Source organism: Schistocerca gregaria, chromosome 2, assembly GCF_023897955.1.
Source record: "Schistocerca gregaria isolate iqSchGreg1 chromosome 2, iqSchGreg1.2, whole genome shotgun sequence".
Lineage (NCBI taxonomy): Eukaryota > Metazoa > Arthropoda > Insecta > Orthoptera > Acrididae > Schistocerca > Schistocerca gregaria.
In genome coordinates, this window is record NC_064921.1 from 967,614,148 (window position 1) to 967,641,079 (window position 26,932).

A 26,932-nucleotide genomic window follows, 5' to 3' on the forward strand; every position below is an offset into this window, starting at 1 on the left:
AGCTGGTAGTTGGAATTGTATATCCAGAATTGTAGCTAGGATCATGTAATGCAAATTGTTAATAGCAGTCCGCACGTGAATGGGGAACGCTCCAAATGCTTATGCTTTTGCTACTAGGATTAATAACGGAACGTAAGGGGTTCAACTGCGAGAAGACGACCTCAGCTGAGGGTCCCAGTATCTCTCCATTTTGGGTGCTGCATTCGCGTGCATTTAACAAACTTGCATGCGATGTACTAGTTCTTGGGAAACGAATAGAATCGTTATACGTGTCAGTCTTTAGGTATAGATATAAGTAATCGAACACGGCTTAATCCTGCTTCGTAGATTGCTTTCCACAAGACGCACTTGCCAGTATCATTGGCCGGTGGCCCGACATTCAGTTTGTCCTGTTGCATGGCTTCCTTTCAGAGACTCGCTAGTTTATCGTAATGCTTGGTTGTCGCAAAAGTGAAAAGAAGGGCCTGTCCGGGATTTGAACCCGGGACCTCCTTCACCCAAAGCAGGAATCATACCCCTAGACCAACAGGCCGCACAACGAAACAAGTGTGCACCCCGCCACCTACTGATATCTTGCCGCACTTGCTAGTTGCAGCATCCAATATGGACCATATTCTCAAAGAGGTTTCTTAATCCGACACCAACAACATGAGCTGTGCTCAGGACCAGTGTATGTGAAGGCTGAAAGAGCTGCTTGAGTTGTGTGACAGTATGTCGATCGTGTGAAGTGCAAATGTTATCGTGTCACGCACCATCCGCCCACTACGTAGCGTTGTGTGACAGCACGCACTTTTCGACAGTACTCTGTGTCCATAGCTATTTCATAGCTAGGCTGCTTCCAGCACAAAGCATCCACCATACGAAAGTGGCTGTTCCGCGATTTTGATTACCTGACCCTTAGACATCATTTCATGTACGAATACTGGCAAGAATTCTCGCTACATTCCAAGTTGCTCCCTCCACTTTCAGCCTACTTGGTTGCTTCCTTAGCCACGCAAACACTTCCTGAGGACGCTACATGTAATAAATCGCAGTTTATAGGTTTAATGTCATGATGCTGCTCAATTCCAGTCCGCGAGGGCACCCGGTTCCATGGTGTAATGGTTAGCACTCTGGACTTTGAATCCAGCGACCCGAGTTCGAGTCTCGGTGGAACCTGAATCTGTGTTTTGCGATCGTTTCTAGAAATCTGTACGAGCTGGTAGTTGGAATTGTATATCCAGAATTGTAGCTAGGATCATGTAATGCAAATTGTTAATAGCAGTCCACACGTGAATGGGGAACGCTCCAAATGCTTATGCTTTTTCTACTAGGATTAATAACGGAACGTAAGGGGTTCAACTGCGAGAAGACGACCTCAGCTGAGGGTCCCAGTATCTCTCCGTTTTGGGTGCTGCATGCGCGTGCATTTAACAAACGTGCATGCGATGTACTAGTTCTTGGGAATAGAATCGTTATACGTGTCAGTCTTTAGGTATAGATATAAGTAATCGAAGACGGCTTAATCCTGCTTCGTAGATTGCTTTCCACAAGACGTACTTGCCAGTATCATTGGCCGGTGGCCCGACATGCAGTTTGTCCTGTTGCATGGCTTACTTTCAGAGACTCGCTAGTTTATCGTAATGCTTGGTTGTCGCGAAAGTGAAAAGTAGGGCCTGTCCGGGATTTGAACCCGGGATCTCCTGCACCCAAGCAGGAATCATACTACTAGACCAACAGGTCGCACAACGAAGCAGGTGTGCACCCCGCCACCTACTGATATCTTGCCGCACTTGCTAGTAGCAGCATCCAATATGGTCCATATTCTCAAAGAGGTTTCTTAATCCGACACCAACAACATGAGCTGTGCTCAGGACCAGTGTATGTGAAGGCTGAAAGAGCTGCTTGAGTTGTGTGACAGTATGTCGATCGTGTGAAGTGCAAATGTTATCGTGTCACGCACCATCCGCCCACTACGTAGCGTTGTGTGACAGCACGCACTTTTCGACAGTACTCTGTGTCCATAGCTATTTCATAGCTAGGCTGCTTCCAGCACAAAGCATCCACCATACGAAAGTGGCTGTTCCGCGATTTTGATTACCTGACCCTTAGACATCATTTCATGTACGAATACTGGCAAGAATTCTCGCTACATTCCAAGTTGCTCCCTCCTCTTTCAGCCTACTTGGTTGCTTCCTTAGCCACGCAAACACTTAATGAGGACGCTACATGTAATAAATCGCAGCTTATAGGTTTAATGTCATGATGCTGCTCAATTCCAGTCCGTGTGGGCACCCGGTTCCATGGTGTAATGGTTAGAACTCTGGACTTTGAATCCAGCGATCCGAGATCGAGTCTCGGTGGAACCTGAATCTGTGTTTTGCGATCGTTTCTAGAAATGTGTACGAGCTGGTAGTTGGAATTGTATATCCAGAATTTTAGCTAGGATCATGTAATGCAAATTGTTAATAGCAGTCCGCACGTGAATGGGGAACGCTCCAAATGCTTATGCTTTTGCTACTAGGATTAATAACGGAACGTAAGGGGTTCAACTGCGAGAAGACGACCTCAGCTGAGGGTCCCAGTATCTCTCCGTTTTGGGTGCTGCATTCGCGTGCATTTAACAAACTTGCATGCGATGTACTAGTTCTTGGGAAACGAATAGAATCGTTATACGTGTCAGTCTTTAGGTATAGATATAAGTAATCGAACACGGCTTAATCCTGCTTCGTAGATTGCTTTCCACAAGACGCACTTGCCAGTATCATTGGCCGGTGGCCCGACATGCAGTTTGTCCTGTTGCATGGCTTACTTTCAGAGACTCGCTAGTTTATCGTAATGCTTGGTTGTCGCAAAAGTGAAAAGAAGGGCCTGTCCGGGATTTGAATCCGGGACCTCCTTCACCCAAAGCAGGAATCATACCCCTAGACCAACAGGCCGCACAACGAAACAAGTGTGCACCCCGCCACCTACTGATATCTTGCCGCACTTGCTAGTTGCAGCATCCAATATGGTCCATATTCTCAAAGAGGTTTCTTAATCCGACACCAACAACATGAGCTGTGCTCAGGACCAGTGTATGTGAAGGCTGAAAGAGCTGCTTGAGTTGTGTGACAGTATGTCGATCGTGTGAAGTGCAAATGTTATCGTGTCACGCACCATCCGCCCACTACGTAGCGTTGTGTGACAGCACGCACTTTTCGACAGTACTCTGTGTCCATAGCTATTTCATAGCTAGGCTGCTTCCAGCACAAAGCATCCACCATACGAAAGTGGCTGTTCCGCGATTTTGATTACCTGACCCTTAGACATCATTTCATGTACGAATACTGGCAAGAATTCTCGCTACATTCCAAGTTGCTCCCTCCACTTTCAGCCTACTTGGTTGCTTCCTTAGCCACGCAAACACTTTCTGAGGACGCTACATGTAATAAATCGCAGTTTATAGGTTTAATGTCATGATGCTGCTCAATTCCAGTCCGCGAGGGCACCCGGTTCCATGGTGTAATGGTTAGCACTCTGGACTTTGAATCCAGCGACCCGAGTTCGAGTCTCGGTGGAACCTGAATCTGTGTTTTGCGATCGTTTCTAGAAATCTGTACGAGCTGGTAGTTGGAATTGTATATCCAGAATTGTAGCTAGGATCATGTAATGCAAATTGTTAATAGCAGTCCACACGTGAATGGGGAACGCTCCAAATGCTTATGCTTTTTCTACTAGGATTAATAACGGAACGTAAGGGGTTCAACTGCGAGAAGACGACCTCAGCTGAGGGTCCCAGTATCTCTCCGTTTTGGGTGCTGCATGCGCGTGCATTTAACAAACGTGCATGCGATGTACTAGTTCTTGGGAAACGAATAGAATCGTTATACGTGTCAGTCTTTAGGTATAGATACAAGTAATCTAAGACGGCTTAATCCTGCTTCGTAGATTGCTTTCCACAAGACGCACTTGCCAGTATCATTGGGAGGTGGCCCGACATGCAGCTTGTCCTGTTGCATGGCTTACTTTCAGAGACTCGCTAGTTTATCGTAATGCTTGGTTGTCGCGAAAGTGAAAAGTAGGGCCTGTCCGGGATTTGAACCCGGGATCTCCTGCACCCAAGCAGGAATCATACCCCTAGACCAACAGGCCGCACAACGAAGCAGGTGTGCACCCCGCCACCTACTGATATCTTGCCGCACTTGCTAGTAGCAGCATCCAATATGGTCCATATTCTCAAAGAGGTTTCTTAATCCGACACCAACAACATGAGCTGTGCTCAGGACCAGTGTATGTGAAGGCTGAAAGAGCTGCTTGAGTTGTGTGACAGTATGTCGATCGTGTGAAGTGCAAATGTTATCGTGTCACGCACCATCCGCCCACTACGTAGCGTTGTGTGACAGCACGCACTTTTCGACAGTACTCTGTGTCCATAGCTATTTCATAGCTAGGCTGCTTCCAGCACAAAGCATCAACCATACGAAAGTGGCTGTTCCGCGATTTTGATTACCTGACCCTTAGACATCATTTCATGTACGAATACTGGCAAGAATTCTCGCTACATTCCAAGTTGCTCCCTCCACTTTCAGCCTACTTGGTTGCTTCCTTAGCCACGCAAACACTTAATGAGGACGCTACATGTAATAAATCGCAGCTTATAGGTTTAATGTCATGATGCTGCTCAATTCCAGTCCGCGTGGGCACCCGGTTCCATGGTGTAATGGTTAGAACTCTGGACTTTGAATCCAGCGATCCGAGATCGAGTCTCGGTGGAACCTGAATCTGTGTTTTGCGATCGTTTCTAGAAATGTGTACGAGCTGGTAGTTGGAATTGTATATCCAGAATTTTAGCTAGGATCATGTAATGCAAATTGTTAATAGCAGTCCGCACGTGAATGGGGAACGCTCCAAATGCTTATGCTTTTGCTACTAGGATTAATAACGGAACGTAAGGGGTTCAACTGCGAGAAGACGACCTCAGCTGAGGGTCCCAGTATCTCTCCGTTTTGGGTGCTGCATTCGCGTGCATTTAACAAACTTGCATGCGATGTACTAGTTCTTGGGAAACGAATAGAATCGTTATACGTGTCAGTCTTTAGGTATAGATATAAGTAATCGAACACGGCTTAATCCTGCTTCGTAGATTGCTTTCCACAAGACGCACTTGCCAGTATCATTGGCCGGTGGCCCGACATGCAGTTTGTCCTGTTGCATGGCTTACTTTCAGAGACTCGCTAGTTTATCGTAATGCTTGGTTGTCGCGAAAGTGAAAAGTAGGGCCTGTCCGGGATTTGAACCCGGGATCTCCTGCACCCAAGCAGGAATCATACCCCTAGACCAACAGGCCGCACAGCGAAGCAGGTGTGCATCCCGCCACCTACTGATATCTTGCCGCACTTGCTAGTAGCAGCATCCAATATGGTCCATATTCTCAAAGAGGTTTCTTAATCCGACACCAACAACATGAGCTGTGCTCAGGACCAGTGTATGTGAAGGCTGAAAGAGCTGCTTGAGTTGTGTGACAGTATGTCGATCGTGTGAAGTGCAAATGTTATCGTGTCACGCACCATCCGCCCACTACGTAGCGTTGTGTGACAGCACGCACTTTTGACAGTACTCTGTGTCCATAGCTATTTCATAGCTAGGCTGCTTCCAGCACAAAGCATCAACCATACGAAAGTGGCTGTTCCGCGATTTTGATTACCTGACCCTTAGACATCATTTCATGTACGAATACTGGCAAGAATTCTCGCTACATTCCAAGTTGCTCCCTCCACTTTCAGCCTACTTGGTTGCTTCCTTAGCCACGCAAACACTTAATGAGGACGCTACATGTAATAAATCGCAGCTTATAGGTTTAATGTCATGATGCTGCTCAATTCCAGTCCGCGTGGGCACCCGGTTCCATGGTGTAATGGTTAGAACTCTGGACTTTGAATCCAGCGATCCGAGATCGAGTCTCGGTGGAACCTGAATCTGTGTTTTGCGATCGTTTCTAGAAATGTGTACGAGCTGGTAGTTGGAATTGTATATCCAGAATTTTAGCTAGGATCATGTAATGCAAATTGTTAATAGCAGTCCGCACGTGAATGGGGAACGCTCCAAATGCTTATGCTTTTGCTACTAGGATTAATAACGGAACGTAAGGGGTTCAACTGCGAGAAGACGACCTCCGCTGAGGGTCCCAGTATCTCTCCGTTTTGGGTGCTGCATTCGCGTGCATTTAACAAACTTGCATGCGATGTACTAGTTCTTGGGAAACGAATAGAATCGTTATACGTGTCAGTCTTTAGGTATAGATATAAGTAATCGAACACGGCTTAATCCTGCTTCGTAGATTGCTTTCCACAAGACGCACTTGCCAGTATCATTGGCAGGTGGCCCGACATGCAGCTTGTCCTGTTGCATGGCTTACTTTCAGAGACTCGCTAGTTTATCGTAATGCTTGGTTGTCGCGAAAGTGAAAAGTAGGGCTTGTCCGGGATTTGAACCCGGGACCTCCTGCACCCAAAGCAGTCCGCACGTGAATGGGGAACGCTCCAAATGCTTATGCTTTTGCTACTAGGATTAATAACGCAACGTAAGTCGTTCAACTGCGAGAAGACGACCTCAGCTGAGGGTCCCAGTATCTCTCCGTTTTGGGTGCTGCATTCGCGTGCATTTAACAAACTTGCATGCGATGTACTAGTTCTTGGGAAACGAATAGAATCGTTATACGTGTCAGTCTTTAGGTATAGATATAAGTAATCGAACACGGCTTAATCCTGCTTCGTAGATTGCTTTCCACAAGACGCACTTGCCAGTATCATTGGCAGGTGGCCCGACATGCAGCTTGTCCTGTTGCATGGCTTACTTTCAGAGACTCGCTAGTTTATCGTAATGCTTGGTTGTCGCGAAAGTGAAAAGTAGTGCTTGTCCGGGATTTGAACCCGGGACCTCCTGCACCCAAAGCAGGAATCATACCCCTAGACCAACAGGCCGCACAACGAAGCAGGTGTGCACCCCGCCACCTACTGATATCTTGCCGCACTTGCTAGTTGCAGCATCCAATATGGACCATATTCTCAAAGAGGTTTCTTAATCCGACACCAACAACATGAGCTGTGCTGATGACCAGTGTATGTGAAGGCTGAAAGAGCTGCTTGAGTTGTGTGACAGTATGTCGATCGTGTGAAGTGCAAATGTTATCGTGTCACGCACCATCGGCCCACTATGTAGCGTTGTGTGACAGCACGCACTTTTCGACAGTACTCTGTGTCCATAGCTGTTTTCATAGCTAGGCTGCTTCCAGCACAAAGCATCCACCATACGAAAGTGGCTGTTCCGCGATTTTGATTACCTGACCCTTAGACATCATTTCATGTACGAATACTGGCAAGAATTCTCGCTACATTCCAAGTTGCTCCCTCCACTTTCAGCCTACTTGGTCCCTTAGAAAAATTATACACGACTGTGCTTCAACTGACACACAATATTTTTGTCGCAACGCAATCTGACTTCCAAAAATCCCTACGAAAGAATGGCCCTGACTAACATTAACCTATATGTTTCACAAATCACTTACCTCACAAAAATCTTCGTTACTCGAACTACTGCAATACAGCGAGCGCCACTACTGCCAGCTAACTAAAAGATTCAAACTACGAAGTCTCGAACTACTGATAGGCACAGTTAGCAAATGAAAGATTTTAGTAGAGAACAAACAATGTATTTATCTTTATAGTCATAATATATATATCAGTTCATGACATCAATTCTTACAAATTTCAAAACTCCGTCATCTCTCTCCACACGTCCACCACTGCTGGCGGCTCACCTCCAACTGCGCAACGCTACGCGCTGTTAGCATCCAGTTGCTGCTGCCCAACACTGCAATGGCAGACAACAATGCAAACCAGCCACAGACTGCACATGTCAGAGCCAGTGATTTTTGAACAGAGCGCTACGTGGCGGCGGCGTTACCAATAAAAAAACCTCATCTACCTCCAACGTGCTTTAAAAATCATGATCCCATACCAAATACATCTATCAAAGCTCTCATAGTATCACAATGGTTCCGAAAAAATATGAACATTTCACAAAGTACAGACAAATTCAATTTCGTAACTGTGAAGTTATTCAACTGTGTAATTACGTAAACATCTGTCACTGATGTAGGTAAATGAATGTTTGTCTCTCCCAGTTAAATGATCAAATAGCTGTGTAATTCTGTGTTACAGAAATAAGGTACCGATATGTAAAATTGTATAAGCAAATACCGTATTAGCTAGCGCTCCTTGTGCTTGCCAAACACATGGTACACAAAGTAGGCGTGTACCCCCCTGAGGATTAATGTAATTATATCTTCAGGTGTTACAGACTACAGCAATGGAATGAAATGTATCACAGAAAACCTTTGTATCATTGTACTTCAAATATCTTTAAAAATAAATGTGTTAAGTACAAAATTAATCACTCAAATATGTGTACTGTAGCGATAAACTGTGCGTCTTGTTGTAAGATAATTATGTGGAGGTGTCATAGTTATCGTCCTCTGTAAGCAAAGTTCTGCTGAAGTTAATATACTTACCTCGTAATAAACGAAGTGAATTGCTTTGCGTATAAATATCTTAGTTATTAGGCTTATTGCCGTGATGAAGAAAGTACTGTGCTGTAACGTATTGCTGTGCTATGGAAAAGGCTGTCTAATTTTAGCTATACCACAAAAGTTACGGCTAAAACATGTTTTACTTTCCAGAATAATTCAGAAAAACTGTGCAGATATAAAACAGATACACCGCCAAAGCACAATGTAAATTGTGTCACACATTAGTAGCAACGTGATATAATCGTGTAGCTATCAAAGAAACCAAACCTAAGTCATCTTTAATCTCACAGAAAGTACTTCAAATAAAGAATGTCTTTTCAACTAAACCAAAATGTTGCATTAAAACCTCATTAACAGTATATGTTCTAAGTATGTAAGCGTTATAGTCGTTACGTAATCGTGCAATTAACAAGCAAGAATTTACAAATAACAATACTGTGTCGTCTGTTCACTATAACAATGCATTCGTAATTTCTGTTTAAAAATGTTCCCTAGGTTCTAGACTGTGTAGTTAACTTCATAGTTGCATCTTAACAGTTTCTCAGTGTGACAAAGCATACTAGAAATGTGAAGTGAATTGTTTTAGGGCAAAGACAAAGTTAAAAAGCAGATTATATTTCAATAAACTTTTTTACATGTGAAATATGGTGTAAACCTTTACTCTTCCTAGTACGCAGAGTTTCAACTTCAACGCAATTATCATGTGGTATACGTCGGATTCTGTAAGGTCCATTGTAAACTAGAAAGAATTTGTGCCTCAAGTGTTTCTTCTAATGTGACAATGAATGAGCTTTAATGAGAACTTTCTGACCAATATATAATTTCTTTGCATTTGCTATACCGTGTAATTTTCTCCTTTTGTCTGCAGCAGAATTTATATTTTTAATAGCCAAATCAATTATGTCTTTGTGTCGAAGTTTACGCGTATTTGGAAAAGGTACAAGCTGTCTGATTCTGTTCGGTGTTTCTTTATTCTTCAGTACAAGAACAGGTGGTAAAGCAGTGGAGTCATGAGGCATTTCATTCAGCACGTTTTGAAATAAGTGTAAATATCTGTCCCAATGCTGATGCTTTCTGTGACAATAAAGTCTGCAAAGCTTATTGATTTCTTTCATAATCCGTTCAGACGGGTTACAATGTGGTGAGTACAATGAAATAAAAACAGATTTGATTTTATGGTTACGAAGCATGCGTGACCAAACAGCAGATCTGAATTACGGTCCGTTACTGAAATGACTTTACTAACGTGTCCAACTTCACGTAAGAAATTTTTAACAAAGGCGATGGATACAGACCGTCCAGTGGCTTTACGTAACGGAGTGAAAGAAACAAATTTTGAAGTAAGTTCAACAGCGACTAGAACGTACGAAAATCGATTAGATGTTCTAACAAGCGGTCCCAAGAGATCAACAGCAGCAAATTCTTTTAATTTAGTAGGAATGATAGGAAACAATGGAGCACGATGCGAGACAGTAGATGGTTTCGCCTTTTGACAAAGTTTACAAATAGACAAGACTCTTCGAAATCTCTTTTCCATATTGTTAAAATAACAAGTCGTTCGAAGAACATGAAAACATTTTCGTGGACCAAAATGTGCATAGCTGAAATGAATGTACCAAATGAGCTTATTAACAAAATCGTCTGGAATGCAAAGTACCCATAGCTTGTCATCAACAGAGCATCGTTTGAACAGTATGTTGTTTCTAACCAGATAATAATGCCGAATCTGTGTTTGTGTCTTTTCATGCCATGTACTTTTGATGTCTTTCCAAATCGGATCTTTATCTGGTTCATGAGCAATGTCCTTTAAAGATGTGGTGATGAAGTTTTCAATGGCAACTTTCCGAATGTAAAGAATACTGAAATTTTTATCGAGGTTGCTTTTTGTGTTACTTTTCTCAAGCCCAGCCGGTGCGCGTGACAGTGCGTCCGCTACAATGTTCTCCTTGCCGGGAATGTAGACTATTGTGAAGTGGAATTCGTGCAGAAACAATGCCCAACGTTTTAACCTGTCATGATTTAATTTTGAAGACATAATAAATTGTAATGAACGATGGTCACTGTATACTTTTACGTGCCTACCATGAAGAAAGAAACGAAATTGGTTAAATGCCCAAACGACAGCTAAAGCTTCTAATTCAGTAACGGAATAATTTTTTTCAGATTTTGCTTGCACTCGGCTAGCAAAAGGAATGGTTTTCTGAACGGTTGTGTCATTTTCTATGGCTTCTTGAAATAAATGGGCACCAAGACCGACTTTAGAAGAATCCGTGCTAAGGCAGAAATCTTGTGACAGATCTGGATGAGCTAATATTGGCGCGTTAAGTAGCGATTCTTTCAAAGAATTGAATTCCAAGTGTGTTTGTTCGTCCCAGTTCCAAATAGTATTTTTTCCAGTGAGAGAACAAAGTTTTGGTGTAACTAGAATTTGCATATTCAGAAAACGACGGTAAAAATTTACGAGACCTAGAAAACTGTGGACTTGTTTTTTTCTCGATGGAACTGGAATGGCTCTGATTGCTTCTAACTTTTCAGGATCCGGCTGAATGCATTCAGAAGAAATAATACGTCCCAAAAACTTCACTTTTGTCCTACCGAATTCAGACTTTTCCAAGTTAACTGTAATTCCAGATTCTGCAAAAATATGTAACACGCTGTTGAGGATGCGATTATGTTGTTCCCATGAGGCTTCTGCTATCAGAATATCGTCCACATATAAGGTGATGTGACGTTTTAAGAGCTCAGGTAATATGGAATTTAGCCCGCGAATGAATGCTGCCGAGGAAATGTTCATACGATCATATCGTCTGTCGTCATGTCGGTAGATTCCATAGTTTCTTTCTTGTCGGTCACTTGGTGCAGAATTTCTCTCTGAATCGTAACTGCGCGCTGGACCGTGGCGTCTAAAGTTATTCTCTCTCCCTTGATAGTAATTATTTTGGTTCCCATATTGTTTGTTTCTCTGATTGTCTCTGTGATAGTCATTACTACGGAAATGCGATCTTTCTCTGTAACTATTATTACTCCGCCAGTGGTTGTCATATTGGTGGTGTCTGTTTTGGTCACGATTTGCGTTGTAAGAATAGACTTGTCGTGTCCAGTTATTGTTTCAGTCGTCACGGAATTGTGACGGATGTGAACTGTAGTGATTGTTGTGTTCCTGTTTTCGCATCCCGCGACTGTCTGTGTCAATTTCTAATTCTTGTAAGAGTCCCTGAAAAGCTTCAATGTCGTCTTTACAACGGCCTGCCAAAATAATATGCCGTAAATGTTCAGGCAATTTGATTAGGCAAATGCGGATGAGTTCTGACGGGATGTATGGGTTTGAAAGATACTGATTCACACGTAACACGTCTTCAAAATATTTCACAAGACTTGAAAATTCAGATTGTTCGAAATTTTTCATCATTATGATGCCATGTTTTACTCGGTCTTGTGTGGCTTGAGACCAATATGCAGAGAGGAAGGCATGGTAAAATTCTCCTTCACTGTGGCAATCGTGAGTGACGGATCGCATTCTTACAGCTGGTTCATCCTCCAAGTAGCGACACATACCTGTAAATTCTAATCTGTGTTCTAATGACCAGTAGGGGGGGGGGGGGGGAACAATGAGAGAATTGATGAAGCCACGCTTGTGGATGAATGTCGTTGCCAGAATTCTTAAATGTTTAGAATTTACGTGTGGTAATGAACAGCTTATAGTCAAAATCATCGTGTCGGCGGGTAGCATGTCGGTCATTGTTACGTCATTTCGGCGGTTCCAACTCAAAATTCGGTGAACTTTGCCAATTTCTTTCTAATCTCCAAAGTTCCCTGTGTTATTATTTTGTGGCAGTTCCGTATTTTTATGTCCCTCTTCCCGTATTGGTGTGCGAGAGTCCCCTGAAATACGTAATTGTTGTATTACCTGTGTCAGCTGATCTTGTACTTCCCGGATTTCTCTTTGGTGTTGCATATTAATTTCATTTTGATTTTGTTTGAATTTCCTAATTTGTTCCAACTCTTCTGTGTCATTAAAGACTACCGGTTTCGTGTCATTCAGATTATCATCTACCTTCGTAGATAAATTATTTAGCTGATCCGAAAGTTCAACTACTTTCTCTGATAATGAACTAATGTCCCCCAAGTGTCTTTCTGAACCAATTTTCGGAGTATCTACTGTCTCCTTTAAGTTTTCTTGAGTTTTTGCAAGTTGTGTAACCGAATCGGTAGATGCAACTGAGTCAATTTTAGCTTGCAAGGTCTCATGATTTTCATGAACAATTGTTTGCAGTTCTTTTATGGCTGCTTCGTGCTTCTGTAATGCATTTTCATGCCGCGAAAAAATAGCTTTCAAATGCTCACAAATTTGTGTTTTTACGTCATTACAGACTTTTTGACATTTCGATTCGATTTTATGTAATTCAGTAGTTAAATCTTCACGTGTTTGTTCAAGCGTATGTTCCACTGGTCTAACTTTTGAAGCTTTTGATCCATTGCGTCTAACGTTTGCTGTGTTTGTCTCAGATTTTGTTCCATTGTGTCAAACTTTTGAAGCTTTTGCTGTGTTTTTCTCTGATTTTGTTCCAGTGTGTCTAACTTTTGCTGTGTTTGTCTCTGATTATGTACCATTGTGTCTAACTTTTGAAGATTTTGTTCCATTGTGTCTAACTTTTGAAGCTTTTGTCCCATTTGTTTCAGATTTTGTTCCATTTGTGGCATTAATTGCAATAATAATGTATTAGGGTCTGGAATCTGTTTTTCTATGCTATTTGGCAGTGCATTTTCACCGGCAACATTTACATTTTGACAGGCAGAAAATGTGTCTTGACTCATTTGAGAAAACGGTGAGGACCCATAACCTAAGTCAACACTATTTGCAATATTGTGTTCTGTCATTTCAGATTCCTGAGGCGAGCTGTTGCCGACTGATCGATCGATAATTGTCCCTGTTCACTACTTGTTTCATTGTCTACACCATTATTTGCCGCCCGCTCCCTTTCCCTATGCACAATTACCAAATTACTACTTCGAATGTCTGTTAATTCGCTACACAGTGGTGCTGATAAGCGACGCTCGTCGTCACTATTATTTCTCAGTTTACTTTGGAGCCTAGTGTTACGTTTTTCACACGCCATTATTGTCACAATATTTCACATGATAACACATAAAAGCACAATTTGAAGAGCAATAATAAGAGAACACATTAACATAGCACTGAAAATAATATCTAGTTAATTGCAAGCGAAGCTGCGAAATACTTGGTGCAAATCTACATGCATGCCACAACTGTTTTACTGTACAACAATGAAAGACTGCAACTACAAAGGAAATTCTCTCTATGATTGTGGGCTAGCAATAAACAAAGGCTACACTAACTACACAAACTACAAGAAAAAATCAGAAGATTCCAGTGAGGTATCCTGGCAGGGTCGCCATATGAAACGTCCCCTTAGAAAAATTATACACGACTGTGTTTAAACTGACACACAATATTTTTGGCGCAACGCAATCTGACTTCCAAAAATCCCTACTAAAGAATGGCCCTGACTAACATTAACCTATATGTTTCACAAATCACTTACCTCACAAAAATCTTCGTTACTCGAACTACTGCAATACAGCAACACCACTACTGCCAGCTAACTAAAACACTCAAACTACGGACGTCACTAACTACTGACAGTCACAGTTAGCAAATGAAAGATTTTAATAGAGAACAAACAATGTAATTACCTTAATAGTCATAATACACACACACACACACACACACACACATATATATATATATATATATATATATATATATATATATATATATATATGACATTAATTCTTACAAATTTCAAAACGCCGCCATCTCTCTCCCCACGTCCACCACTGCTGGGGGCTCATCTCCAACTGCGCAACGCTACGCGCTTTTAGCATCCAGTTGCCGCTGCCCAACACTACAATGCCAGACAACAATGCAAACCAGCCACAGACTGCACACGGCACAGCCAGTGATTTTCATACAGAGCACTACGTGGCGGCGGCGTAACCAATAAAAAAACCTAAACAGTCTACTTACAATTTGCCACGCAAACACTTCCTGAGGACGCTACATGTAATAAATCGCAGCTTATCGGTTTAATGACATGATGCTGCTCAATTGAAGTCCGCTAGGGGCACCCGGTTCCATGGTGTAGTGGTTAGCATTCTCGACTTTGAATCCAGCGATCCGAATTCGAGTCTCGGTGGAACCTGACTCTGTGTTTTGCGATCGTTTCTAGAAATGTGTATGAGGTGGTAGTTGGAATTGTATATCCAGAATTTTAGCTAGGATCATGTAATGCAAATTGTTAATAGCAGTCCACACGTGAATAGGGAACGGTCCAAATGCTTATGGTTTTGCTACTAGGATTAATAACGGAACGTAAGGGGTTCAACTGCGAGAAGACGACCTCAGCTGCTTGTCCCAGCACCTCTCCGTTTTGGTTGCTGCAAGCGCGTGCATTTAACAAACGTGCATGCGATGTACTAGTTCCTGGGGAACGAATCGAATCTTTGTACGTGTCAGTCTTTAGATATAGAAATAAGTAATCGAAGATGGCTTAATCCTGCTTCGTATATTGCTTTCCACAAGACGCACTTGCCAGTATCATTGGCCGGTGGCCCGACATGCAGTTTGTCCTGTTGCATGGCTTACTTCCAGAGACTCGGTAGTTTATCGTAGTGCTTGGTTGTCGAGAAAGTGACAAGTAGGGCCTGTCCGGGATTTGATCCTGGGACCTCCTGTACCCAAAGCAGGAATCACACCCCTAGGCCAACAGGCTGCACAACGAAGCAGGTGTGCACCCCGCCACCTACTGATATCTTGCCGCACTTGCTAGTAGCAGCATGCAATATGGACCATATTCTTAAAGAGGTTTCTTAATCCGATACCAACAACATGAGCTGTGCTCAGGACCAGTGTATGTGAAGGCTGAAAGAGCTGCTTGAGTTGTGTGACAGTATGTCGATCGTGTGAAGTTCAAATGTTATCGTGTCACGCACTATCAGATAACTACGTAGCGTTGTGTGACAGCACGCACTTTTCGACCGTACTCTGTGTCCATAGCTGTTTTCATAGCTAAGCTGCTTCCAGCACAAAGCATCCACCATACGAAAGTGGCTGTTCCGCGATTTTGATTACCTGACCCTTAGACATCATTTCATGTACGAATACTGGCAAGAATTCTCGCTACATTCCAAGTTGCTCCCTCCACTTTCATTAGCACGCAAACACTTCCTGAGGTCGCTACATGTAATAAATCGCAGCTTATAGGTTTAATGTCATGATGCTGCTCAATTCCAGTCCGCGAGGGGCACCCGGTTCCATGGGGTAATGGTAGCACTCTGGACTTTGAATCCGGCGATCCGAGTTCGAGTCTCGGTGGAACCTGAATCTGTGTTTTGCGATCGTTTCTAGAAATGTGTACGAGCTGGTAGTTGGAATTGTATATCCAGAATTTTAGCTAGGATCATGTAATGCAAATTGTTAATAGCAGTCCACACGTGAATGGGGAACGCTCCAAATGCTTATGCTTTTGCTACTAGGATTAATAACGGAACGTAAGGGGTTCAACTGCGAGAAGACGACCTCAGCTGAGGGTCCCAGTATCTCTCCGTTTTGGGTGCTGCATGCGCGTGCATTTAACAAACGTGCATGCGATGTACTAGTTCTTGGGAAACGAATAGAATCGTTATACGTGTCAGTCTTTAGGTATAGATATAAGTAAACGAACACGGCTTAATCCGGCTTCGTAGATTGCTTTCCACAAGACGCACTTGCCAATATCATTGGCAGGTGGCCCGACATGCAGTTTGTCCTGTTGCATGGCTTACTTTCAGAGACTCGCTAGTTTATCGTAATGCTTGGTTGTCGCGAAAGTGAAAAGTAGGGCCTGTCCGGGATTTGAACCCGGGACCTCCTGCACCCAAAGCAGGAATCATACCCCTAGACCAACAGGCCGTACAACGAAGCAGGTGTGCATCCCGCCACCTACTGATATCTTGCCGAACTTGCTAGTTGCAGCATCCAATATGGACCATATTCTTAAAGAGGTTTCTTAATCCGACACCAACAACATGAGCTGTGCTGAGGACCAGTGTATGTGAAGGCTGAAAGAGCTGCTTGAGTTGTGTGACAGTATGTCGATCGTGTGAAGTGCAAATGTTATCGTGTCACGCACCATCCGCCCACTACGTAGCGTTGTGTGACAGCACGCACTTTTCGACAGTACTCTGTGTCCATAGCTGTTTTCATAGCTAGGCTGCTTCCAGCACAAAGCATCCACCATACGAGAGTGGCTGTTCCGCGATTTTGATTACCTGACCCTTAGACATCATTTCATGTACGAATACTGGCAAGAATTCTCGCTATATTCCAAGTTGCTCCCTCCACTTTCAGCCTACTTGGATGCTTCATTAGCACGCAAACACTTCCTGAGGACGCTACATGTAATAAATCGCAGCTTATAGGTTTAATGTCATGATGCTGCTCAATTCCAGTCCGCGAGGGGCACCCGGTTCCATGGGGTAATGGTAGCACTCTGGACTTTGAATCCGGCGATCCGAGTTCGAGTCTCGGTGGAACCTGAATCTGTGTTTTGCGATCGTTTCTAGAAATGTGTACGAGCTGGTAGTTGGAATTGTATATCCAGAATTTTAGCTAGGATCATGTAATGCAAATTGTTAATAGCAGTCCACACGTGAATGGGGAACGCTCCAAATGCTTATGCTTTTGCTACTAGGATTAATAACGGAACGTAAGGGGTTCAACAGCGAGAAGACGACCTCAGCTGAGGGTCCCAGTATCTCTCCGTTTTGGGTGCTGCATGCGCGTGCATTTAACAAACGTGCATGCGATGTACTAGTTCTTGGGAAACGAATAGAATCGTTATACGTGTCAGTCTTTAGGTATAGATATAAGTAAACGAACACGGCTTAATCCGGCTTCGTAGATTGCTTTCCACAAGACGCACTTGCCAATATCATTGGCAGGTGGCCCGACATGCAGTTTGTCCTGTTGCATGGCTTACTTTCAGAGACTCGCTAGTTTATCGTAATGCTTGGTTGTCGCGAAAGTGAAAAGTAGGGCCTGTCCGGGATTTGAACCCGGGACCTCCTGCACCCAAAGCAGGAATCATACCCCTAGACCAACAGGCCGTACAACGAAGCAGGTGTGCATCCCGCCACCTACTGATATCTTGCCGAACTTGCTAGTTGCAGCATGCAATATGGACCATATTCTTAAAGAGGTTTCTTAATCCGACACCAACAACATGAGCTGTGCTGAGGACCAGTGTATGTGAAGGCTGAAAGAGCTGCTTGAGTTGTGTGACAGTATGTCGATCGTGTGAAGTGCAAATGTTATCGTGTCACGCACCATCCGCCCACTACGTAGCGTTGTGTGACAGCACGCACTTTTCGACAGTACTCTGTGTCCATAGCTGTTTTCATAGCTAGGCTGCTTCCAGCACAAAGCATCCACCATACGAGAGTGGCTGTTCCGCGATTTTGATTACCTGACCCTTAGACATCATTTCATGTACGAATACTGGCAAGAATTCTCGCTACATTCCAAGTTGCTCCCTCCACTTTCAGCCTACTTGGATGCTTCATTAGCACGCAAACACTTCCTGAGGACGCTACATGTAATAAATCGCAGCTTATAGGTTTAATGTCATGATGCTGCTCAATTCCAGTCTGCGAGGGGCACCCGGTTCCATGGGGTAATGGTAGCACTCTGGACTTTGAATCCGGCGATCCGAGTTCGAGTCTCGGTGGAACCTGAATCTGTGTTTTGCGATCGTTTCTAGAAATGTGTACGAGCTGGTAGTTGGAATTGTATATCCAGAATTTTAGCTAGGATCATGTAATGCAAATTGTTAATAGCAGTCCACACGTGAATGGGGAACGCTCCAAATGCTTATGCTTTTGCTACTAGGATTAATAACGGAACGTAAGGGGTTCAACTGCGAGAAGACGACCTCAGCTGAGGGTCCCAGTATCTCTCCGTTTTGGGTGCTGCATGCGCGTGCATTTAACAAACGTGCATGCGATGTACTAGTTATTGGGAAACGAATAGAATCGTTATACGTGTCAGTCTTTAGGTATAGATATAAGTAAACGAACACGGCTTAATCCGGCTTCGTAGATTGCTTTCCACAAGACGCACTTGCCAATATCATTGGCAGGTGGCCCGACATGCAGTTTGTCCTGTTGCATGGCTTACTTTCAGAGACTCGCTAGTTTATCGTAATGCTTGGTTGTCGCGAAAGTGAAAAGTAGGGCCTGTCCGGGATTTGAACCCGGGACCTCCTGCACCCAAAGCAGGAATCATACCCCTAGACCAACAGGCCGTACAACGAAGCAGGTGTGCATCCCGCCACCTACTGATATCTTGCCGAACTTGCTAGTTGCAGCATCCAATATGGACCATATTCTCAAAGAGGTTTCTTAATCCGACACCAACAACATGAGCTGTGCTCAGGACCAGTGTATGTGAAGGCTGAAAGAGCTGCTTGAGTTGTGTGACAGTATGTCGATCGTGTGAAGTGCAAATGTTATCGTGTCACGCACCATCCGCCCACTACGTAGCGTTGTGTGACAGCACGCACTTTTCGACAGTACTCTGTGTCCATAGCTGTTTTCATAGCTAGGCTGCTTCCAGCACAAAGCATCCACCATACGAGAGTGGCTGTTCCGCGATTTTGATTACCTGACCCTTAGACATCATTTCATGTACGAATACTGGCAAGAATTCTCGCTACATTCCAAGTTGCTCCCTCCACTTTCAGCCTACTTGGATGCTTCATTAGCACGCAAACACTTCCTGAGGACGCTACATGTAATAAATCGCAGCTTATAGGTTTAATGTCATGATGCTGCTCAATTCCAGTCCGCGAGGGGCACCCGGTTCCATGGGGTAATGGTAGCACTCTGGACTTTGAATCCGGCGATCCGAGTTCGAGTCTCGGTGGAACCTGAATCTGTGTTTTGCGATCGTTTCTAGAAATGTGTACGAGCTGGTAGTTGGAATTGTATATCCAGAATTTTAGCTAGGATCATGTAATGCAAATTGTTAATAGCAGTCCACACGTGAATGGGGAACGCTCCAAATGCTTATGCTTTTGCTACTAGGATTAATAACGGAACGTAAGGGGTTCAACTGCGAGAAGACGACCTCAGCTGAGGGTCCCAGTATCTCTCCGTTTTGGGTGCTGCATGCGCGTGCATTTAACAAACGTGCATGCGATGTACTAGTTCTTGGGAAACGAATAGAATCGTTATACGTGTCAGTCTTTAGGTATAGATATAAGTAAACGAACACGGCTTAATCCGGCTTCGTAGATTGCTTTCCACAAGACGCACTTGCCAATATCATTGGCAGGTGGCCCGACATGCAGTTTGTCCTGTTGCATGGCTTACTTTCAGAGACTCGCTAGTTTATCGTAATGCTTGGTTGTCGCGAAAGTGAAAAGTAGGGCCTGTCCGGGATTTGAACCCGGGACCTCCTGCACCCAAAGCAGCAATCATACCCCTAGACCAACAGGCCGTACAACGAAGCAGGTGTGCATCCCGCCACCTACTGATATCTTGCCGAACTTGCTAGTTGCAGCATCCAATATGGACCATATTCTCAAAGAGGTTTCTTAATCCGACACCAACAACATGAGCTGTGCTCAGGACCAGTGTATGTGAAGGCTGAAAGAGCTGCTTGAGTTGTGTGACAGTATGTCGATCGTGTGAAGTGCAAATGTTATCGTGTCACGCACCATCCGCCCACTACGTAGCGTTGTGTGACAGCACGCACTTTTCGACAGTACTCTGTGTCCATAGCTGTTTTCATAGCTAGGCTGCTTCCAGCACAAAGCATCCACCATACGAGAGTGGCTGTTCCGCGATTTTGATTACCTGACCCTTAGACATCATTTCATGTACGAATACTGGCAAGAATTCTCGCTACATTCCAAGTTGCTCCCTCCACTTTCAGCCTACTTGGATGCTTCATTAGCACGCAAACACTTCCTGAGGACGCTACATGTAATAAATCGCAGCTTATAGGTTTAATGTCATGATGCTGCTCAATTCCAGTCCGCGAGGGGCACCCGGTTCCATGGTGTAATGGTTAGCACTCTGGACTTTGAATCCGGCGATCCGAGTTCGAGTCTCGGTGGAACCTGAATCTGTGTTTTGCGATCGTTTCTAGAAATGTGTACGAGCTGGTAGTTGGAATTGTATATCCAGAATTTTAGCTAGGATCATGTAATGCAAATTGTTAATAGCAGTCCACACGTGAATGGGGAACGCTCCAAATGCTTATGCTTTTGCTACTAGGATTAATAACGGAACGTAAGGGGTTCAACTGCGAGAAGACGACCTCAGCTGAGGGTCCCAGTATCTCTCCGTTTTGGGTGCTGCATGCGCGTGCATTTAACAAACGTGCATGCGATGTACTAGTTCTTGGGAAACGAATAGAATCGTTATACGTGTCAGTCTTTAGGTATAGATATAAGTAAACGAACACGGCTTAATCCGGCTTCGTAGATTGCTTTCCACAAGACGCACTTGCCAATATCATTGGCAGGTGGCCCGACATGCAGTTTGTCCTGTTGCATGGCTTACTTTCAGAGACTCGCTAGTTTATCGTAATGCTTGGTTGTCGCGAAAGTGAAAAGTAGGGCCTGTCCGGGATTTGAACCCGGGACCTCCTGCACCCAAAGCAGGAATCATACCCCTAGACCAACAGGCCGTACAACGAAGCAGGTGTGCATCCCGCCACCTACTGATATCTTGCCGAACTTGCTAGTTGCAGCATGCAATATGGACCATATTCTTAAAGAGGTTTCTTAATCCGACACCAACAACATGAGCTGTGCTGAGGACCAGTGTATGTGAAGGCTGAAAGAGCTGCTTGAGTTGTGTGACAGTATGTCGATCGTGTGAAGTGCAAATGTTATCGTGTCACGCACCATCCGCCCACTACGTAGCGTTGTGTGACAGCACGCACTTTTCGACAGTACTCTGTGTCCATAGCTGTTTTCATAGCTAGGCTGCTTCCAGCACAAAGCATCCACCATACGAGAGTGGCTGTTCCGCGATTTTGATTACCTGACCCTTAGACATCATTTCATGTACGAATACTGGCAAGAATTCTCGCTACATTCCAAGTTGCTCCCTCCACTTTCAGCCTACTTGGATGCTTCATTAGCACGCAAACACTTTCTGAGGACGCTACATGTAATAAATCGCAGCTTATAGGTTTAATCCTCCCCCATGAACCATGGACCTTGCCGTTGGTGGGGAGGCTTGCGTGCCTCAGCGATACAGATGGCCGTACCGTAGGTACAACCACAACGGAGGGGTATCTGTTGAGAGGCCAGACAAACGTGTGGTTCCTGAAGAGGGGCAGCAGCCTTTTCAGTAGTTGCAGGGGCAACAGTCTGGATGATTGACTGATCTGGCCTTGCAACATTAACCAAAACGGCCTTGCTGTGCTGGTACTGCGAACGGCTGAAGGCAAGGGGAAACTACAGCCGTAATTTTTCCCGAGGACATGCAGCTTTACTGTATGATTAAATGATGATGGCATCCTCTTGGGTAAAATATTCCGGAGGTAAAATAGTCCCCCATTCGGATCTCCGGGCGGGGACTACTCAAGAGGATGTCGTTAACAGGAGAAAGAAAACTGGCGTTCTACGGATCGGAGCGTGGAATGTCAGATCCCTTAATCGGGCAGGTAGGTTAGAAAATTTAAAAAGGGAAATGGATAGGTTAAAGTTAGATATAGTGGGAATTAGTGAAGTTCGGTGGCAGGAGGAACAAGACTTCTGGTCAGGTGACTACAGGGTTATAAACACAAAATCAAATAGGGGTAATGCAGGAGTAGGTTTAATAATGAATAGGAAAATAGGAATGCGGGTAAGCTACTACAAACAGCATAGTGAACGCATTATTGTGGCCAAGATAGATACGAAGCCCGCACCTACTACAGTAGTACAAGTTTATATGCCAACTAGCTCTGCAGATGACGAAGAAATTGAAGAAATGTACGATGAAATAAAAGAAGTTATTCAGATAGTGAAGGGAGACGAAAATTTAATAGTAATGGGTGACTGGAATTCGAGTGTAGGAAAAGGGAGAGAAGGAAACATAATAGGTGAATATGGATTGGGGCTAAGAAATGAAAGAGGAAGCCGCCTAATAGAATTTTGCACAGAGCACAACTTAATCATAGCTAACACTTTGTTTAAGAATCATGAAAGAAGGTTGTATACGTGGAAGAACCCTGGAGATACTAAAAGGTATCAGATAGATTATATAATGGTAAGATAGAGATATAGATACTGCCTACAGGAAAATTAAAGAGACCTTTCGAGAGAAGAGAACCACGTGCATGAATATCAAGAGCTCAGATGGCAGCCCAGTTCTAAGCAAAGAAGGGAAGGCAGAAAGGTGGAAGGAGTATATAGAAGGTTTATACAAGGGCGATGTACTTGAGGACAATATTATGGAAATAGAAGAGGATGTAGATGAAGACGAAATGGGAGATACGATACTGCGTGAAGAGTTTGACAGAGCACTGAAAGACCTGAGTCGAAACAAGGCCCCCGGAGTAGACAACATTCCATTAGAACTACTGACGGCCTTGGGAGAGCCAGTCATGACAAAACTCTACCAGCTGGTGAGCAAGATGTATGAGACAGGCGAAATACCCTCAGACTTCAAGAAGAATATAATAATTCCAATCCCAAAGAAAGCAGGTGTTGACAGATGTGAAAATTACCGAACTATCAGTTTAATAAGCCACGGCTGCAAAATACTAACGCGAATTCTTTACAGACGAATGGAAAAACTGGTAGATGCAGACCTCGGGGAGGATCAGTTTGGATTCCGTCGAAATGTTGGAACACGTGAGGCAATACTGACCTTACGACTTATCTTAGAAGAAAGATTAAGAAAAGGCAAACCTACGTTTCTAGCATTTGTAGACTTAGAGAAAGCTTTTGACAATGTTGACTGGAATACTCTTTTGCAAATTCTAAAGGTGGCAGGGGTAAAATACAGGGAGCGAAAGGCTATTTATAATTTGTACAGAAACCAGATGGCAGTAATAAGAGTCGAGGGGCATGAAAGGGAAGCAGTGGTTGGGAAAGGAGTGAGACAGGGTTGTAGCCTCTCCCCGATGTTATTCAATCTGTATATTGAGCAAGCAGTAAAGGAAACAAAAGAAAAATTTGGAGTAGGTATTAAAATTCATGGAGACGAAGTAAAAACCTTGAGGTTCGCCGATGACATTGTAATTCTGTCAGAGACGGCAAAGGACTTGGAAGAGCAGTTGAACGGAATGGACAGTGTCTTGAAAGGAGGATATAAGATGAACATTAACAAAAGCAAAACGAGGATAATGGAATGTAGTCAAATTAAATCGGGTGATGCTGAGGGAATTAGATTAGGAAATGAGACACCTAAAGTAGTAAAGGAGTTTTGCTATTTAGGAAGTAAAATAACTGATGATGGTCGAAGTAGAGAGGATATAAAATGTAGACTGGCAATGGCAAGGAAAGCGTTTCTGAAGAAGAGAAATTTGTTAACATCGAATATAGAATTATGTATCAGGAAGTCGTTTCTGAAAGTATTTGTTTGGAGTGTAGCCATGTATGGAAGTGAAACATGGACGATAACTAGTTTGGACAAGAAGAGAATAGAGGCTTTCGAAATGTGGTGCTACAGAAGAATACTGAAGATAAGGTGGATAGATCACGTAACTAATGAGGAGGTATTGAATAGGATTGGGGAGAAGAGAAGTTTGTGGCACAACTTGACTAGAAGAAGGGATCGGTTGGTAGGACATGTTTTGAGGCATCAAGGGATCACAAATTTAGCATTGGAGGGCAGCGTGGAGGGTAAAAATCGTAGAGGGAGACCGAGAGATGAGTACACTAAGCAGATTCAGAAGGATGTAGGTTGCAGTAGGTACTGGGAGATGAAGCAGCTTGCACAGGACAGAGTAGCATGGAGAGCTGCATCAAACCAGTCTCAGGACTGAAGACAACAACAACAACAACAACAATAGGTTTAATGTCATGATGCTGCTCAATTCCAGTCCGCGAGGGGCACCCGGTTCCATGGTGTAATGGTTAGCACTCTGGACTTTGAATCCAGCGATCCGAGTTCGAGTCTCGGTGGAACCTGAATCTGAGATTTGCGATCGTTTCTAGAAATGTGTACGAGCTGGTAGTTGGAATTGTATATCCAGAATTTTAGCTAGGATCATGTAATGCAAATTGTTAATTGCAGTCCACACGTGAATGGGGAACGCTCCAAATGCTTATGCTTTTGCTACTAGGATTAATAACGGAACGTAAGGGGTTCAACTGCGAGAAGACGACCTCAGCTGAGGGTCCCAGTATCTCTCCGTTTTGGGTGCTGCATGCGCGTGCATTTAACAAACGTGCATGCGATGTACTAGTTCTTGGGAAACGAATAGAATCGTTATACGTGTCAGTCTTTAGGTATAGATATAAGTAAACGAACACGGCTTAATCCGGCTTCGTAGATTGCTTTCCACAAGACGCACTTGCCAGTATCATTGGCATGTGGCCCGACATGCAGTTTGTCCTGTTGCATGGCTTACTTTCAGAGACTCGCTAGTTTATCGCAGTGCTTGGTTGTCGCGAAAGTGAAAAGTAGGGCCTGTCAGGGATTTGAACCCGGGACCTCCTGCACCCCAAGCAGGAATCACACCCCTAGACCAACAGGCCGCACAACGAAGCAGGTGTGCACCCCGCCACCTACTGATATCTTGCCGCACTTGCTAGTTGCAGCATCCAATATGGTCCATATTCTCAAAGAGGTTTCTTAATCCGACACCAACAACATGAGCTGTGCTGAGGACCAGTGTATGTGAAGGCTGAAAGAGCTGCTTGAGTTGTGTGACAGTATGTCGATCGTGTGAAGTGCAAATGTTATCGTGTCACGCACCATCCGCCCACTACGTAGCGTTGTGTGACAGCACGCACTTTTAGACAGTACTCTGTGTCCATAGCTATTTCATAGCTAGGCTGCTTCCAGCACAAAGCATCCAGCATACGAATGTGGCTGTTCCGCGATTTTGATTACCTGACCCTTAGACATCATTTCATGTACGAATACTGGCAAGAATTCTCGCTACATTCCAAGTTGCTCCCTCCACTTTCAGCCTACATGGTTGCTTCCTTAGCCACGCAAACACTTCCTGAGGACGCTACATGTAATAAATCGCAGCTTATAGGTTTAATGTCATGATGCTGCTCAATTCCAGTCTGCGAGGGCACCCGGTTCCATGGTGTAATGGTTAGCACTCTGGACTTTGAATCCAGCGATCCGAGTTCGAGTCTCGGTGGAACCTGAATCTGTGTTTCGCGATCGTTTCTAGAAATGTGTACGAGCTGGTAGTTGGAATTGTATATCCAGAATTTTAGCTAGGATCATGTAATGCAAATTGTTAATAGCAGTCCACACGTGAATGGGGAACGCTCCAAATGCTTATGCTTTTGCTACTAGGATTAATAACGGAACGTAAGGGGTTCAACTTCGAGAAGACGACCTCAGCTGAGGGTCACAGTATCTCTCCGTTTTGGGTGCTGCATGCGCGTGCATTTAACAAACGTGCATGCGATGTACTAGTTCTTGGGAAACGAATAGAATCGTTATACGTGTCAGTCTTTTGGCATAGATATAAGTAAACGAACACGGCTTAATCCTGCTTCGTAGATTGCTTTCCACAAGACGCACTTGCCAGTATCATTGGCCGGTGGCCCGACATTCAGTTTGTCCTGTTGCATGGCTTCCTTTCAGAGACTCGCTAGTTTATCGTAATGCTTGGTTGTCGCGAAAGTGAAAAGAAGGGCCTGTCCGGGATTTGAACCCAGGAGCTCCTGCACCCAAAGCAGGAATCATACCCCTAGACCAACAGGCCGCACAACGAAGCAGGTGTGCATCCCGCCACCTACTGATATCTTGCCGCACTTGCTAGTTGCAGCATCCAATATGGTCCATATTCTCAAAGAGGTTTCTTAATCCGACACCAACAACATGAGCTGTGCTGAGGACCAGTGTATGTGAAGGCTGAAAGAGCTGCTTGAGTTGTGTGACAGTATGTCGATCGTGTGAAGTGCAAATGTTATCGTGTCACGCACCATCCGCCCACTACGTAGCGTTGTGTGACAGCACGCACTTTTCGACAGTACTCTGTGTCCATAGCTATTTCATAGCTAGGCTGCTTCCAGCACAAAGCATCCACCATACGAAAGTGGCTGTTCCGCAATTTTGATTACCTGACCCTTAGACATCATTTCATGTACGAATACTGGCAAGAATTCTCGCTACATTCCAAGT

General features: G+C 44.1%; 20 non-coding genes across 20 annotated transcripts; 12 read left to right on the forward strand and 8 right to left on the reverse strand.

Moving 5' to 3' along the window:
* Positions 1–460: 460 nt before the first annotated feature.
* On the reverse strand, positions 461–532 carry Trnap-ugg (transfer RNA proline (anticodon UGG)). The gene has a single exon. It is a non-coding gene; the product is annotated as a tRNA-Pro (tRNA).
* Positions 533–1,086: 554 nt separating this feature from the next.
* On the forward strand, positions 1,087–1,158 carry Trnaq-uug (transfer RNA glutamine (anticodon UUG)). The gene has a single exon. It is a non-coding gene; the product is annotated as a tRNA-Gln (tRNA).
* A 1,118-nt stretch (positions 1,159–2,276) lies between these two features.
* On the forward strand, positions 2,277–2,348 carry Trnaq-uug (transfer RNA glutamine (anticodon UUG)). The gene has a single exon. It is a non-coding gene; the product is annotated as a tRNA-Gln (tRNA).
* A 1,124-nt stretch (positions 2,349–3,472) lies between these two features.
* On the forward strand, positions 3,473–3,544 carry Trnaq-uug (transfer RNA glutamine (anticodon UUG)). The gene has a single exon. It is a non-coding gene; the product is annotated as a tRNA-Gln (tRNA).
* A 1,123-nt stretch (positions 3,545–4,667) lies between these two features.
* On the forward strand, positions 4,668–4,739 carry Trnaq-uug (transfer RNA glutamine (anticodon UUG)). The gene has a single exon. It is a non-coding gene; the product is annotated as a tRNA-Gln (tRNA).
* Positions 4,740–5,861: 1,122 nt separating this feature from the next.
* Trnaq-uug (transfer RNA glutamine (anticodon UUG)) lies at positions 5,862–5,933 on the forward strand. Its single transcript has one exon. It is a non-coding gene; the product is annotated as a tRNA-Gln (tRNA).
* A 935-nt stretch (positions 5,934–6,868) lies between these two features.
* Positions 6,869–6,941, reverse strand: Trnap-ugg (transfer RNA proline (anticodon UGG)). The gene has a single exon. It is a non-coding gene; the product is annotated as a tRNA-Pro (tRNA).
* An 8,938-nt stretch (positions 6,942–15,879) lies between these two features.
* Positions 15,880–15,950, forward strand: Trnaq-uug (transfer RNA glutamine (anticodon UUG)). The gene has a single exon. It is a non-coding gene; the product is annotated as a tRNA-Gln (tRNA).
* A 498-nt stretch (positions 15,951–16,448) lies between these two features.
* On the reverse strand, positions 16,449–16,520 carry Trnap-ugg (transfer RNA proline (anticodon UGG)). The gene has a single exon. It is a non-coding gene; the product is annotated as a tRNA-Pro (tRNA).
* A 555-nt stretch (positions 16,521–17,075) lies between these two features.
* Positions 17,076–17,146, forward strand: Trnaq-uug (transfer RNA glutamine (anticodon UUG)). The gene has a single exon. It is a non-coding gene; the product is annotated as a tRNA-Gln (tRNA).
* A 498-nt stretch (positions 17,147–17,644) lies between these two features.
* Trnap-ugg (transfer RNA proline (anticodon UGG)) lies at positions 17,645–17,716 on the reverse strand. The gene has a single exon. It is a non-coding gene; the product is annotated as a tRNA-Pro (tRNA).
* A 555-nt stretch (positions 17,717–18,271) lies between these two features.
* Positions 18,272–18,342, forward strand: Trnaq-uug (transfer RNA glutamine (anticodon UUG)). The gene has a single exon. It is a non-coding gene; the product is annotated as a tRNA-Gln (tRNA).
* Positions 18,343–18,840: 498 nt separating this feature from the next.
* Positions 18,841–18,912, reverse strand: Trnap-ugg (transfer RNA proline (anticodon UGG)). The gene has a single exon. It is a non-coding gene; the product is annotated as a tRNA-Pro (tRNA).
* Positions 18,913–19,467: 555 nt separating this feature from the next.
* Positions 19,468–19,538, forward strand: Trnaq-uug (transfer RNA glutamine (anticodon UUG)). The gene has a single exon. It is a non-coding gene; the product is annotated as a tRNA-Gln (tRNA).
* A 498-nt stretch (positions 19,539–20,036) lies between these two features.
* On the reverse strand, positions 20,037–20,108 carry Trnap-ugg (transfer RNA proline (anticodon UGG)). The gene has a single exon. It is a non-coding gene; the product is annotated as a tRNA-Pro (tRNA).
* A 555-nt stretch (positions 20,109–20,663) lies between these two features.
* Trnaq-uug (transfer RNA glutamine (anticodon UUG)) lies at positions 20,664–20,735 on the forward strand. The gene has a single exon. It is a non-coding gene; the product is annotated as a tRNA-Gln (tRNA).
* Positions 20,736–21,233: 498 nt separating this feature from the next.
* Positions 21,234–21,305, reverse strand: Trnap-ugg (transfer RNA proline (anticodon UGG)). The gene has a single exon. It is a non-coding gene; the product is annotated as a tRNA-Pro (tRNA).
* Positions 21,306–24,675: 3,370 nt separating this feature from the next.
* Trnaq-uug (transfer RNA glutamine (anticodon UUG)) lies at positions 24,676–24,747 on the forward strand. The gene has a single exon. It is a non-coding gene; the product is annotated as a tRNA-Gln (tRNA).
* Positions 24,748–25,871: 1,124 nt separating this feature from the next.
* Trnaq-uug (transfer RNA glutamine (anticodon UUG)) lies at positions 25,872–25,943 on the forward strand. Its single transcript has one exon. It is a non-coding gene; the product is annotated as a tRNA-Gln (tRNA).
* A 498-nt stretch (positions 25,944–26,441) lies between these two features.
* Trnap-ugg (transfer RNA proline (anticodon UGG)) lies at positions 26,442–26,513 on the reverse strand. The gene has a single exon. It is a non-coding gene; the product is annotated as a tRNA-Pro (tRNA).
* Between the last annotated feature and the right edge of the window lie 419 nt (positions 26,514–26,932).